Source organism: Eurosta solidaginis, chromosome X (assembly GCF_040869045.1).
Source record: "Eurosta solidaginis isolate ZX-2024a chromosome X, ASM4086904v1, whole genome shotgun sequence".
Taxonomy (NCBI): Eukaryota; Metazoa; Arthropoda; class Insecta; order Diptera; family Tephritidae; genus Eurosta; species Eurosta solidaginis.
The window spans coordinates 33,361,496-33,377,231 of NC_090324.1; the positions used below are offsets into that span (position 1 = coordinate 33,361,496).

Below are 15,736 nucleotides of genomic sequence, written 5' to 3' on the forward strand. Positions count from 1 at the left end.
ACTGTTGGGAGGAGGTGGCTCTTGCGGTGGCTTTCGATGTTGAGGCTCGCTCGTCGTTCGTTCTCCTAGGGGTGCCGGCTTGGGCATTTTGAGCCCTGGGATTTTGTTGTGATTGTTGGGGTTTGGGCTGCAAATGCAGTAGCGAGTGATGACGCTTTTGGCAATAAACGCACGTGAAACTACTTTTACATTCGTTCTTTGGGTGTGACGTTGACAAACAGTTTTCGCACTAACTATTTTCTCTCACAAATTTGATTCGGTCTGATACCGATAAATTCCTAAACCTGACGCAAGATTTGACTGCGTGGTATTGGTTGCATAATCTACACGAAGCCGTTTTATTAAACTCCGTGTGATACGAGTGCGTTCTATTATTGTTAGATTGGGTCGAGTTTTGATTCACCGTTTGTGGTGTAAAACTCGAAAATTGGGGTTTCGCCTTGCCTGGTCGATAGGTACTTATTCTCTCTACTACCTCGTATCTGCTGGTCAAGAATTTATTCATATCACCCCGAAGTGGGAGTTCTTTTCGGGAGCTAAGGGATTGTTCCCATAGTGAAAGGCTTTCACTTGGCAGCTTGGATGAGCAGAGGTAACCGAGGATTGGGTCCCAGTCCGTTGTCGGGATTCCTTGGGTGTTAAAGGTTGACATGCAGTTGTTGATTGTCGTCTGCATCTTCTGTATTTGTTCTCCGTTTTCAGTGAATATTGTGGGCAGGTTGAACAGTGTCTTCAATTGGTTGTCGACGAGTATCCTTTTGTTCTCGTACCTAGACCTGAGCGCTTCCCAGGCAAGCTCGAAGTATTCCATCCCATTTCGACCAATTTTGAACCCGACCCCTTTAGAATTGGCTGAAAGTTTTTCTTCTTTTTCTAGCTTACGAAAGACGTTTTTCAGAAGTTTTTCAAATTTTTTCATCCAACTCAAAAAAAGTTATGAATTTAAAAAAAAAACACCGTTTTTGTTTTCAAAATGCTATAACTTTTTCAAAAATTGACCGTTTGGGATCTTTTTTTTTTAAATTTGTTTTTAAATGTACTTTTAGGAAAAAATTCAAAAACAAATTTTAAGTGTTTTTTTTTAATTTTGCAGTTTTTCGAGATTTTTCGAATTTCGCCCTTTTTTTTTGTTTTTGTTTTTTCTCATAAAAAACTTCAATCAATTCTGCAATAATCCCCACTAATCCCGGAGTGGGCCGAGATTTTTTTTTTTTTTATTTAATTGAAAAAAAAAACTTTAAATTTTTTTTTTGTATTTTTTCCGAAAAGTACATTTAAAAACATATTTTTTAACACCGTTTTTTTCAAAATATTTAAAACTTATTTTGAGTTGGAAAACGGTGTTTTTTCAAAATGCTATAACTTTTTCAAAAATTGACCGTTTGGGATCATTTTTTTTTAAATATGTTTTTAAATGTACTTTTCCGAAAAATGCCAAAAAAAAATTTAGAGATTTTTTTTCAATTAAATAAAAAAAAAAATAATTCTCGGCCCACTCCGGGATTAGTGGGGATGATTGCAGAATTGATTGAAGTTTTTTATGAGAAAAAAAAGGGCGAAATTCAAAAAATCTCCAAAAACTGAAAAATTACAAAAAAAAAACTTTAAAAATGTTTTTGAAATTTTTCCGAAAAGTTCATTTAAAAACAAATTTAAAAAAAAATCGATCCCAAACGGTCAATTTTTGAAGAAGTTATAGCATTTTGAAAACAAAAACGGTGTTTTTTTAAAAATTCATAAATTTTTTTTAGTTGGATGAAAAAATTTGAAAAACTTCAGAAAACGTCTTTCGTAAGCTAGAAAAAGAAGAAAAACTTTCAGCCAATTCTAAAGGGGTCGGGTTCAAAATTGGTCGAAAAGGGATGGAATACTCCATATATAATATATGGGTAAAATATATTTGTCGGTAAACTGTGGTGTACCAACAATACCTTTTTGGTTGCAAATGCCAATGTACTTGATCTGTATTGACAAAGTAAATGTATGCAAAATATGTAACCGATGGTCTTCTTTGTTGATTCCTTCTATTATGTAGTTACATATGGTCATGCAATTACTTTGTTGAGGGTGGGTTTTTGGCTTATACAAAAATATATACAAGTGCGTGTGGGTGTTATGGGTGCATATACTTGTAGATTTGTATGCAAAATTATCTTGGGTGCACCGGTAAAATAAACTTTAGGAAAAGTGACAAAAATTTGGGAAAGTTCATTGCTATGGGTTTTTTATAAAATACATTTTATGTAATATATGTATATAAGGGTAAACTGGGGAGCGGTGCTTTTCGCGCTGGGAAAATATGTAGGTCGGGGGATATTACCGAACTAAGTGGGTATATACATATATTACATATATACGTATATATTTTTATAATTATAAAGATATTTAGCGCAACGAACTTTTTGGGTATATAGAACCGGGCAGTGGGTTTTCCGTTGGTACGGGAATAAAAATTTATGTATTCGCTGTTTTTGAACACAAAAAAGCTAAGGATTTTGTAAGGGACTGTACTTTTTTGTACCAGTGGGCAGGCAAATGAAATGTTTGCCGTTTAAGCTTTATAATGTTGGTATATAACCAGGGTCAAGATCTTTAGATCGGAGGGTAAAAAATTGGGGAATTTATAGAATTTGGGTCCGTACTTTAGACGGAGGGAATATATATGGGGGTATATATTGGGTAACAAATTACTAACTCCGACATTTCCTTTAGTTTTATGTGTGTTTCTTGTGGGTTGTTTGTGTTGTCCTTTATTGTATTGCTCATCGTTGATGTTTTGTTCCTCCTTGTTGGTGTAGTTAGTTAATGTTGTTGTTGTAACTTTTTTGATGTTGTGTGTCTTTGTTGTAATGGTGATGTTATTTTGATGTGTGTATGTGTTTTTTCCAATTATGTTTTTCAACTTTTATTTTATTTAAAAATTTGTATTTTTCCTTTGATTTTTTTTTTTTTATATAAAACGTGAACTTTTCTTTTTTCTTTCCAAAAAACTCCCTTTTTTCAAATACTTTAATTTTTTTTCTCAAATATTTTTTTCTTTTTCTTAAAAAAATTATTTCCGTTTCCACCAAACTTCTTTTTTCTCTTTTTATCAACACCCTAATGTGTTTCACTTTGTAGTTGTGTATATATTTTTGTTGTACTCAGCACTTCTATGCGCTTTTTTGTTTTTAAATGTCCACCTCCTTCTCTTCTTTTCAACCTTTAGAGTTCTGTTAATTTTTCAATAATAATTTTTTCCCAAATTATTTCCAAATGAGTCGGTATGTTTTTTGTATTCAGATATTTTTTTTTTGATTTTGATTAAATTTTTGATTTCTAAAATTTTTCCTTCTCACACCTTAATGTTAACTTTTTATATTTCTTTTGTATTTTGTGTACACCAGTTTTTATGTATGTATGTTTGTAAATATTTTTATTTAAAACCCCTTGTATAATTTGGCACTTTTTTTTTTAAACTAAATTGTTTGTTATGTTGTTATTACGTTTTGCTCGCGTATTATTTTATGTAAAATTTTTTGTTTGGTAGAGATGTATCGATATTTGTAATTCACACTTCAAAAACTTTAAACTACGAACAAAGTAATAAAGGCGAAGTTAATTAAATATTAAACAAATACGCGACGGCGGGCGGGCGAGAGACCAAACAACCTTATCGGGAGATAAAAACACGGCGATTGATGCTGGCACGATGATGCGTTTGCGTGGGTAGTTTAACGACAACTGATTAATTCTGGTTGAGAGCGTGGTGAGTATTGCAGGCACAGCTGAGCTGCACTGCTTGCGCTGGGACGCACTGGCCAGTGTTGCCAGACGGAGGGGGTGGGGCGCACTTAGTCCGGAAATTGGATCATGTCTTCAACACAATCCAAGGTTTCTGTCGTATCAGAGCTTACTCCTGCTGATGGTGAATTATCATTCGATGCGATGCAAGAGGATTTGAGTCCCGAAGAAACTGCACCATCAAAGACGCCTACCCACTCCCACATATAGACGGTATTTTAAGTCGGCTTCAGAATACCAGGTGCATATCTGAATTGATTTAAAAGACGCATTTTGGCAGATACCTTTGGAGCGAAAGTCCAGGGAGAAAACTGCTTTCACTGTACCTGGTAGACCTTTGTACCCTTTCACAGTAATGCCTTTTGGACTGTGCAACGCGGCACAGCGAATGTGTCGTTTAGTGGACAAGGTCATCCCCGCTTGTCTTCGTGAATCTCTGTTTGTTTACCTAGATGATTTACTAGTTTGTTTCGAGAATTTTCGTCCCATTTAGATGTGTTGTCCGGTGTTGGAAAATGTCTTCGTGATGCGAAATTAACGATAAATGTTGAAAAGAGTAAGTTTTGTTTTAAAGAAGTAATTTATTTGGGTTATGTCGTAGGCGACGGATGTATCCGTACGGATCTAAATAAGATTGCAGCTATGCGACACTTCCCCGAACCCCGATCACCGAAGCAACTCAGACCGTTCCTAGGGATGACAGGCTGATACTGCAGATTCATACAAGATTACGCGACAATTGCAGCACCGCTGAACGACTGCCTCACTAAAGACAAAATAAAATCTATGAGCTTAACACCGGCTTATAATAATTGAATTTCAATTATTATGTTTTCTAAGAGAAACTGAAAAGAAAGAAACATTTACTGGCATATTGCGATGAACCCATTTCGAAAACCGCCAACGTAAAGTGTTAAAGAACTTTACAAAAAGAAATATACATGGCACACAAATCTATATAGAGACAAAATGTCTCAATTGTGTTGTTAGTGTAGAAATGAGAAAAACTGAATTAAGCATTAAAACAAATACCAGCAGGATGGCCTAGTTGTTAAAGGCTACTGCAGTTTCACCATGTGATTCATGGTTCGAATCTGGTGAAACCTTTGATAACATTACATTACATTACGGTTTTCGAAATGGGTCCATCGCAATATGCCAGTAAATGTTTCTTTCTTTTCAGTTTCTCTTAGAAGACATAATAATTGAAATTCAATTATTATAAGCAGGTGTTAAGCTCATGAATTTTTAAATATAAGTATAAACTGAACACACCATTAAACAAACATACATAAATATGTAAAACTGAGCCCGAGTTTAGAAAGCTTCTCATTCGCAACGAAGAAGAACTTTACAAAAACAAATCTACATGGCACACAAATCATTATAGAGACAAAATTTCTCAATTGTGTTGTTAGTGTAGAAATGAGAAAAAATGAATTAAGCATGAAAACAAATACCAGCAGGATGGCCTAGTGTTAAAGGCTACTGCAGTTTCACCATGTGATTCACGGTTCGAGTCCCGGTGAAACCTTTGATAACATTACAAAATTGCCTGATGATGATTACGTTGGCGGTTTTCGAAATGGGTCCATCGCAATATGCCAGTAAATGTGTCTTTATTTTCAGTTTCTCTTAGAAAATATAATAATTGAAATTCAATTATTATAATTATAATTGAAGTTCAATTATTATAAGCCGGTGTTAAGCTCATGAATTCTTAAATATAAGTATAAACTGAACACACCATTAAACAAACATACACAAAATAAAATCTTTTAAAATGACGGACGAAGCGATGCAAGCATTTGATTGCTTAAAGCAAAAACTAAAATCTGCGCCGGTGTTAATACATCGGTATTTTGGAAAGCACTTTTACGTGCAATGTGATGCATCCACGGACGGAGTTGGAGGGGTACACTTCCAACTAGACGAGGACGGAAATGAACGACCGATTGCCTACGTATCGGCGAAACTAAATAAGGCACAAAGAAATTACAGTATCACAGAACTAGAGTGCTATGCAGCGGTGGTGAGTATAAAGAGGTTCCGGCCCTATATCGAGGGATTGCCCTTTACGGTAATAACTGACCTTGCCAGCTTGAAGTGGTTGATGGGTCAGAAGGACTTATCTGGCCGGCTGGCAAGGTGGAGTTTAAAATTAAAAGGCTTCAATTTCGACATCCAGTACCGTCAGGGCACCCAAAATGTAGTTCCGTATGCTCTATTCAGGGCCGACATGAGTGAAATTTTATTAACGACAGAATGCTGGACATCGACGTAAATTCGCCTTACTTTAAAACGACTTAGTAGCACGAACTCATAGACACGGTGACATCGAACAAAGACAAATTACTGGAACTGTGCGTATCTGATGGATTCGTTTATAGACGGACGCAATTTGACAAGGGTGAAGGGCTTCAAGGAGACCATGCCTGGAAACTCTGGGTACCGACTGAACTTCGTTCTGGGTTGGTGGAAGCATCGCACTGCTCGCCTTCTGCAGGTCATGGAGGTATAGAAAAGACTCTTGCGCGCATCCGTCAAAGATACTACTGGCCAGGACTTGTTTCAGATGTACAAAATTATATTAAAAGTTGCAATATCTGTAAAGGCAACAAAACCCAAAATGCTTTCCACAAACCGTTGATGGGAAAACAACATGTTACTGAACGCCCTTTTCAACGTTTATTTATAGATTTTATGGGTCCATACCCACGTACATGTAATGGTAATGTTTACGTGTTTGTGTGTCTAGATCACTTTTAGAAATTTGTGTTTTTGAAACCAATGCGTAGGGCAACCTCAGCTGAAGTTGTAAAATTTTTAGAAAAGGATGTTTTTAACGTGTTTGGTGTACCGGAGTATGTACACTCTGACAATGGCAAGCAGTTCGTTTCAGAAATGTTTACATCATTTTTAGCAAGATACGGTATGACGCATGTAAGGACGGCGTTCTACTCGCCACAAGGCAACGCGGCAGAAAGGGTCAACCGATCAATATTGCAAATAGTTGTGGGGTCGTATGTAGGCGAAAACCAGAAAAATTGGGACAAAAACACATTAGTGATGCGGCCTTTGCATTACGAAGCGTCATCCATTCGGCGATTAACACATCACCGTATTATGCGCTCTTTGGTATGCCAATGGTGCAACATGGTGCATCGTACGAATTTTATCTAAAATTAGGGGCAGTCAATGATGTGGACTGCGAGCTAGAGTTAACATCAGATAAGCTTCAGTCGATTAGAAATAATATTATGAAAGAGCTGAGGTTAGCCCACGAATGTAGCATGAAGGTATATAACACTAGAGGTAGGGATGTGACGTTTAAGATTGGACAAGTGGTATACCACCGAAATTTTAAACAGAGTTCACAAATCGACAACTATAATCCCAAACTTACCCCAAAACAAGTAAAATGCACAGTACTTAAAGTAAAAGGTAACTCGATGTATGAACTCGGTGAAGTTAGTGGAAACAGAATCGGTGTATACCATGCTAAAGGCATATTTGTGGCATGATGTTAGTAAATGTTAAATGTTGCATATTATTTATTACTCACCTTTGGACCTGAAAAAAATGACCTTTAGAAAATTGACATACATTTTTATATTTTTTATAATTATTTACTCGATTATTTCAGGTTTTATTGACCTCCCAATGTAATAATACCGTTTTGACTTAACTTTTATTTAATTGTACATTCCCGACTTGACATATTAACCCATTTATACATTTGCAACCTGGCTAATTTTCTTCAATCTGTGATATAGTTTTAGTTCAAACTGTGATATAGGATTAAGATGCCCATTTGTGATACTCTAGGTTAGTTTTTGCTTGAGAACACAGAGATGTTAGGTTTAGAATTTTGATAATTTATTTAATTTTTTGTAGTGTAGTAAATATATGTTTTTGTATTATATGTTTTAGTGAAATGTTAGGTAAGAAGCGGACTAGAAGCCCGGCATTAAGTCGTGGGTCGAGGCCACACGTTATCCCTGGACTTACAAACCAACCCAAGGCTGCGTTATGAATTTCTTTTACGCACACGTTCCATGATGCAGGCAACATCGGCGGATGCGAGCCTGTAACGACAGCCTTTGAAAATTTCTCTGACTACGCGCAAGCGGGTATATGAATGGATGGACAGGCAGCCGCTAACCGAACCACCTTATCCACTTACGATATTAGCAAAACGGATTATTATTTGTATGAGTGGGTTAAAGTGCTGCTTGCACATATGTGCATATACGTGCCGTTTAAGGGGCGAACGCGGGATTGGTGCAACCAAAGCAGGAAGGCGATTCGTGACTTACGGTGTCCCAAATGCCTCAAGGGTTAGTGGGTATAAAAGGGGGTCCCGCTGATCAACAGCATTAAAAATCGAAAAGTCGCGGTCTTAGCTAGTGCCAAAAGTGTTCAAAAAGTTTCATATTCAAAGTGCGCTTTGTTCACCTTAAAGTGTGGGCGCGCGAGTTTTTTTAAGTGCGGTTTCACGCTAAAAGTAAACGCGAGCGAATAAAATAAGAGTGAACCTTCATACCAGGGAATCATCCCTAGGTGCACCGCCGAGCAAGGAGTACCGCCACCACTGGGCGTGAAAAATCCCCTCAAGAAAGCGGCAAAGTCACCGGTAAGTCAAAGAGTGAGATTTGAAATTTTTTTTGAAAAAACTTTGTTTTTTTTACCCGTGATTTTTTTTAAATCCTTTTTCTTTTAGTAGAACATTTTTTTTAGAATCTTGCTTTAAATAATTTTGTTTGAAACTAGAGAGTTGTTCGTAAACCATTTTTACTTTTGAAATTTCATAAAAAAAAAAAAATGAAGTGGATAAAAATTAGTTTTGAATCGTTAAATCGGTGCAACCTAAAGTCCACTTCGGAAATTAGCGTTTTTCATAAATGTTTCTTTGGCAGTTTTATCCAAAATCATTCCTCTATTATCACGCTAAAAACTTTTGGCCCAAAACTCCCTTTTAATTTTTGACCGTTTTCGTTGTAAACACAATTTTTCATTGTATTCCCGTCGAAATATTTGTTGTGAATTTTTATTTTATTTGAGTTTTATTGGAGCGAATTTTAAATTTAAAATTCATAAATATTAAAATATGCATTAGTGCACTTACATGTACATATGTATATACATATATATGTACACGAGCACATATGCAAAAAAAGGTAGATTAAAAGAAGAACAAGAGGAAGGAAATATCAGAGATAATTGAAATATTTTTTTGTTAAGTCATTGTAAATTTAAAGAAAGAAAAACGAAATAGCTAAATTTAATTTAAAACACAGAAAAAATTTTAAGCAAAAATTCTTAAAAATAAAAATGTTTAAAAATATATATGCGTTCTCTTGTTGCAGCGCACGAAGCCAGCCGAAGGCCGCGACATCTTTTCACATATAGTTACACAAAATCACACGCAAAAACGTACAAAAGAATAGAAAGTTATTTGGTCGAAGAAAACACGCAAAACAACAACAAACTCCAACCACACACGCAAAAGGGGTCAATCGTCCAATTAAGGGATTTGTTTCTGGCCAAAAGGGCAGCCAGCGAGGCTATATTGGCCGAAAGCGTCCAAACGGATTAGCGCCAGAATCGACGAACACCAACACACAAAATCACATTCGAGCTCAAACATATAACAGAAAACACGCAACACCATACATTCTTCACAAAACCAACAAGAGGTAATACAAAACACTTGTATATTCACAATACAACAAATTTTTGGCAACGGGTTGCATCAGCTGCATTAGCCACATATTTACATTTTTCGCCACGCAACATCGACCATCGCCAACTTGTTGCTAAACATTTAGTGGCACAACCACCCACGTAGCTAGCAACATAGTTAGAGCACAGCATCATCGGCCATATTCATCCACATTTATTCACTACACAGAAACCCAACGCACCACTAATCTATCATTGAAAAATCTGAGAGCGAGAGAAGTTAAGCGCGACTAACCGGGAGCGCGCACGCCAACTTAAATATTTTTATTTACTCACCACAGTTTTAATTTATATTTATTACATTAGGCCGCACAACCACTACTTGTTTTTTTTTTTTTTTTGAAAAAAAAAAGGCTACTTGAAATTTTGAATTTTATGAATTTGTTAATTTTTATTATTAGTTCTATAATTTAACTTGTATAAGTTTTTCTTCGATTACCTAAATTTAACATTTACCATATTATTGCATTTGTCGATAGGCACACTAATTTTTGAGTAATCGTATCCAGCCCATCACAGGCATAATCATTTGCTTGCGTATAAGAACTTATCCACAAACAATAATTTTTTTTGAATTCTTTTTCCAATTTTTTTTTTTGAATTCATAACTAACACTTTGCCGGTCCACTGTTAATTCTTATTAAATTTATTTTTTCTAATTAATATATCTCTGCGGCACTTTTACTGTGTGGTTTTCGCGGTTATTTTGGAAATATTTTTTTAATCCTAATTCGATTAAATTTTTATTATTTCGAGTTTTTGGTAGCAGGTGTATAAATGTGCACATGCTTTGAACCGATACGCGAAACTAAAAACAAAAGACACTTGTGCATAGGATTAGCCGTGACCACGGTCAATCGGCCAAAGACCTGTAACAGAACAAAATTCCTGGTTTGCTAAAATGAGCATTTGTGGCCATAAATTGAAACAGGGTATATTTGTTATTCCAGACGCGTTTCGAGGTTACCTTACGTCGTCTTCTTTGTGGATCTTTTTAATGTTAAGTAAATAAAATTAAATACATTAAATTTTATTTTCGGATATCTAACAATAACTATAAAACTGGCACATCACTTAACACTTATTTAGCTACTTACATAAATATTCACATTAATAATTATTTATTTCTGGTATTAATATAATTTTTGCACAACATTATTAACATAGGTACATTAAAATGACATTTGTTTATTTTTTACATTCTCTTGCATCTTTGTATAACAGCTGAGTAAGGGCTGCTTATGTTGTCAAAATTTTCTTTGAAGTTCATCGCGTTTTGTAGTTGTTTTTGAATGCGTATACTTTCCAGCGTCATTCTCGTTTTCTCTCTCCGTTCAATGTCTAAAATTTTAAGATTTGAGAAATCCGCTACGTGTTTGCTCTTTGTAAGGTGTTGTGCTAGACCGGTCGACGTTTTTATGTTTTCTGCATCTTTCTTATGTTCATTAATTCTTATACCTAGTTGCCGTTTTGTTGTACCGATGTAACATTTGTTACATTTTTCGTTTTCCTTACCATTGCAAGTTATTTTGTAAACAACATCTGTTTGTTCTTCTTTTGGAATTGGGTCTTTTGTTCTAGTGAAAATTTTTATTAAGTTGTTCAGTATGGCACCGGTACGATTAGCTAACCTATAGCAAGTTACTTTCGTAGATGATGAGATCGGTCGCAGTGGCATATTATCTTTATGGATTTTTGGTAGACCGTATAATCTGGGCGCGACAGCCGCAGTACATGATAGTTGAAATTTTTCTCTTACATTAATTTCATTTTCTTTGTATAGCTCGTTAACGATGGTATTATTTTTCCGCATTAGTTGTTGCGTTGGATCCTTCCTAATTATTTTGTAGACTTTCCTGTCACTTAGCAAGTCTGTCATTTTTTCCTCGTACTCGCTTTTATTCATTAATACCGTTTTGTTAAATTTATCCGCCTGTGTCAGTACTATTTTGTCCTTGTGTTGACGTAAAAACTTCTTTGTGTCTTCGAAAGTTCTCATAATTAGCTTATCTTTGGGGTTCTGGTTGCTTAGTCTTTGGTAGCTAGTGATTTTTTCAGCTATACTGCTTCTTATTGCGTCCTTACTTTTTTCATCTTCGATCTCATGTAAACCTTGTTCCAGCTGCGCGATAAGATGTATTGGAGAAAAATTACCTTTTGTGACCGGTAATGCAAACTTTGTGCCAAGCGAGAGTAATAAGCAACTTTCTTGAGGTGCGTCGATATTCGTTTTGTTAATGAACCAGTCTTCGTTGCATCGTATGCCAAATTTGTCGATGTTTTTTGTTATTTGTGTTTGGATCTTCTTTAGGTGTGTTCTTTCCGCGGCGTTGATGAAGTATTTTGTGAAATGTTTTTGTTTTTCGTTTGCTAAAATGAGCATTTGTGGCCATAAATTGAAACAGGGTATATTTGTTGTTCCCGACGCGTTTCGACGTTTACCTTACGTCTTCTTCTTTGGGGATTTATTTAATGTTAAATATATAAAATTAAATAAATTAAACATTATACATTATATTATCTAACAATAAACATGAAACTGACACATCATTTATCACTTATTTTGCTTCTTATATTTATATTAACATTAATAATTATTTGATTCAAGTACTAATACAATTTGTTTCACAACATTATTCACACATTAAATGACATTTGTTTATTTTTTTAACATTCTGTTGCATCTCTGTACAAAAGCTGAGTAGACGCTGCTTATATTGTCAAAATCTTCTTTGAAGTTCATCGCGTTTTGTAATTGTTGTTGAATGCGTATACTTTCCAGCGTCAGCCTCGTTTTCCCTCTCCGTTCAATATCTAAAATTTTAACATTTGAGAAATCCGCTACGTGATTGCTCTTTGTTAGATGTTGTGCTAGGCCGGTCGACGTTTTTTTGTTTTCTGCATCTTTCTTATGTTCATTAATTCTTATACCTAGTTGTCGTTTTGTTGTACCGATGTAACATTTGTTACATTTTTCATTTTCGTTACCATTGCAAGTTATTTCGTAAACAACATCGGTTTGTTGTTCTTTCTTAATTGGGTCTTTTGTTCTAGTGAAAATTTTTTTGAGCGTGTTGTTAGGTTTATGCGCGTAATTAATGTTTTTGTTATTTATTGTTTTATGTAATATTTCATTATCTGTAAGGCCCGGGATGTAAGTTACGCCGATATATTTCTTGTTCGTATTATCTTGTTGTGTGTTATTATCTTTTTGGTGAACTCTGTTCATAGTATTTTGGATTAGTCTATCCGTAAGAGAACTTGGATAGCTATTGTTATATAGAATTTCCTTTATCTTTTTAATGTTATCCGTCCAGAAATCGTCATTGCTAAGTAATATTACTTTTCTTATTAAATTCGTTGTTGTGTTGGTTTTTTGTTTCCATGGATGGTTTGAGTGGTAATTTATTAATCGTCCCGAGGCAACGGATTTTGCGTACCAATTCATTAGTAGATTTTTATTTTGTTTTTCTGCAATATTATCATAGTCGTGTTCATTTAATTTATGTTTTAGCGTATTTGTTACGTATTTTAATTCGTCTTCAATTATTTTAATGTTTATATTAGTTTCCTTAATTTCTAGGTTTAATATTTTTAGTAGAAACCCGGTTTCCAATCTTTGTAGTTGGGTTCGGGTGAACTGGTGTTTAAAGGAGTTTGCTAAGAATCTAATTTTACCTCGTAAGTGTGGTGGTGTGATGCCGTAGTTCTTGCATTTGAGCAGAAATTTAAGCCTTTCTTTTTGTTTCGCGATATTTTTTGATTTTTTGTTAAATTTATTAATATTGTGTTGCATTTCTTCATTGTATTTAGTTTTGATGTGCCGAAAGAAATGTTTCATGTTTATGTAAGACTGTAGTTAAGATGTTTTTGTATCTCGGATTTGCTCACCAATTGTAGAATCTTTATTATGTTGTTTGGGCAAATTTATAAATATTTGGTTTGCTAAAATGAGCATTTGTGGCCATAAATTAAAACAGGGTATATTTGTTATTCCCGACGCGTTTCGACGTTACCTTAATTCCATTGTTTTGCATATGTTGTTTGTTTTTTTTTTTTACTTTCAGCTCCGAACAACGATTTGGTACCAACTCGGTGTTCTGAACGAGGTGAGTTATTCATAAAAGAAAGAAAAAATTTCGTATGCACACACACCTTAACCCACGTACATTTGTAATTACAATCTCAGAGTAAAGTAGCACACACCCACACATATAGTTAGTTCAACATTTGTTTGGGAGTGAGCGCACACACAAGCGTACAGATATACACATGTTTATGCGTAGGCTTGTACACAAATGGTTAGATAGGTATTAGCCGTGTCTAAGAATTAGAATATAAAGTACGTGAAAGAAAGGAAAAGTTAATTGTATGGAATTGGATTAAGTATTAATAAAAAAAATAAAAAAATGTAAGGCGCGATAACCTCCGAAGAGATCTAAGGCCGAGCTTCTCTTCCAATTTGCGTCGTGCTCCTCTTGATTTTCCCTGCAAATTGTCCGAACGGGACCTACATGTTTTATGCCGACTCCGAACGGCATCTGCAAGGCAGATGAATTTTCACTGAGAGCTTTTCATGCCAGAAATATACCCGGAGCGCTTGCCAAACTCTGCCGAGGGCCGACTTCGCTTAGAAAAATTTTCTTCTAATTGAGAAACCTTATTCTTAAAATTTCGATGTTGCTTTGCCCGGGGTGCGAACTCAGGGCATACAGTGTGGTAGGCGGAGCACGCTACCATCACACCACGGTGGCCGCCAGTATTAATAGGTAGAAGTAATAATTGTATTTAATTCATATAGTAGTAAGCGCATAGAAAGAATACATTTTCGAGATAGGTATTTAGGTTTTCAATATACATTTTTTTTTTGAAATAGTTTATATCAATAAATTGTCACTTGGAAACGAAAGTTTTGGATAATTATTTTTTTTTTGTTCGCATCTCGCGAACAGGAGGGGTGGGAAGGCTACACCTGACTCGGACAGGTTTTCTCCCGCTTTCCTATATTTCTTTTTCTTTAGTTTATTTAGATACTTTCCCCCAGGCTGAACTCAATTTTGCTATGCACCTGTTTGGAAAGGAGAAGTGGCAAGAACCGCGCCTCAGAGCCGCCGAGCCTCAGCCGGGCTACTACCATGCCAACCCGCCACTCCTCCTCTCCCGCATCAAGCAGTTACGTAACAAGTGGCGACTGTCGGAGAAATAAATTCGAGGGGATCAAATATTTGCGCATTATTAGATGTGTCGTTTTGTAATATTCTTAATAGGAATAAAAATTGTATAAAAATTAAAGTTGTCAGACTCGGCATTCCAGCTTAAGCCAAGGGTTCGAATAATTTTTGGTGAATCAAACTTGGTGTTGGTTTCAGTAGCCAAGAGGTTGGGCTCCAGATGTGTGAGAATCGTCGGTTGATTGGTACTCCATTTCTGAAGGTGAAACTGACCAGCGTTGCAGAGTTGTATAACTTGGTTGACCAATTCAATGCGCTCCTGTACAGTAACAGCTCCACAGAATTCGTCATCTACGTATCGCCCGAGTGATAGCATTGAAACCGCCAGTGGGAATCGATGTCCTTCGTTAATAACAAGCTGCTTGAATGCTGTTAGAGCTAGGAAGGGTGCACATAGTTGACCATAAGTTACGGTTCGGAGATGATATTCCAGTAAGTTCCCATTTGTTAACCATAGTGTTCTCTGTAGATCCCAATCATTTTGATGAACCAATATGCGGCGATACATTTGTTTAACATCAGCAGAGACAACGTACTTGTAACGACGGAAATAATGTAAAACATCAGTTTGGGGCTTTTCCGCTGTGTAAACTATGTCGTTTAGTGACTTGCCGCTCATTGTTCGGGCCGGACCATTAAAAACAACTCGTAGCTTTGTAGTAGTACTAGATGGTCGGAGCACATCATGATGAGGAAAATAATAGATGATTGATTTAGGTACGTAGCCATCAGAAACTTTGGACATCTGAAGACTGGTTTCGTAATCGTTCAAATATTCGATATACATTCGGGCCTATTCAGGGTTCACGATCAGTCGTCGGTTTAAAGAAAATAGGATACGAACTGCGTTTGCTCGTGAATCCCCTAGTGTTGAAACGGATTGTTTCAAAGGCAGTCGGACAATGTACTCTCCATTTTCGGTACCTGCGTGCGTCCGTTGAAAATGCGTCTCGCACGCTTCCTCTTCTGGAGTCAAC

General features: G+C 35.9%; 1 protein-coding gene across 26 annotated transcripts in view; it reads left to right on the forward strand.

Moving 5' to 3' along the window:
- The window catches only part of zfh2 (Zn finger homeodomain 2), a 2,927,436-nt gene that overhangs the window by 2,373,632 nt on the left and 538,068 nt on the right, over nt 1–15,736 (forward strand). For 4 of the 26 annotated variants that reach the window (XR_010947790.1, XR_010947793.1, XR_010947794.1 and 1 more), the window contains exons 14-15: nt 9,153–9,482; nt 13,596–13,637. The exons of 19 other annotated variants lie outside the window; for them this stretch is intronic. The gene's annotated coding sequence lies outside the window, so the exon portion shown is untranslated. The remainder of the gene's footprint in view (nt 1–9,152; nt 9,483–13,595; nt 13,638–15,736) is intronic. 3 more of the 26 variants (XR_010947791.1, XR_010947792.1, XR_010947796.1) reach the window with 1 other exon arrangement.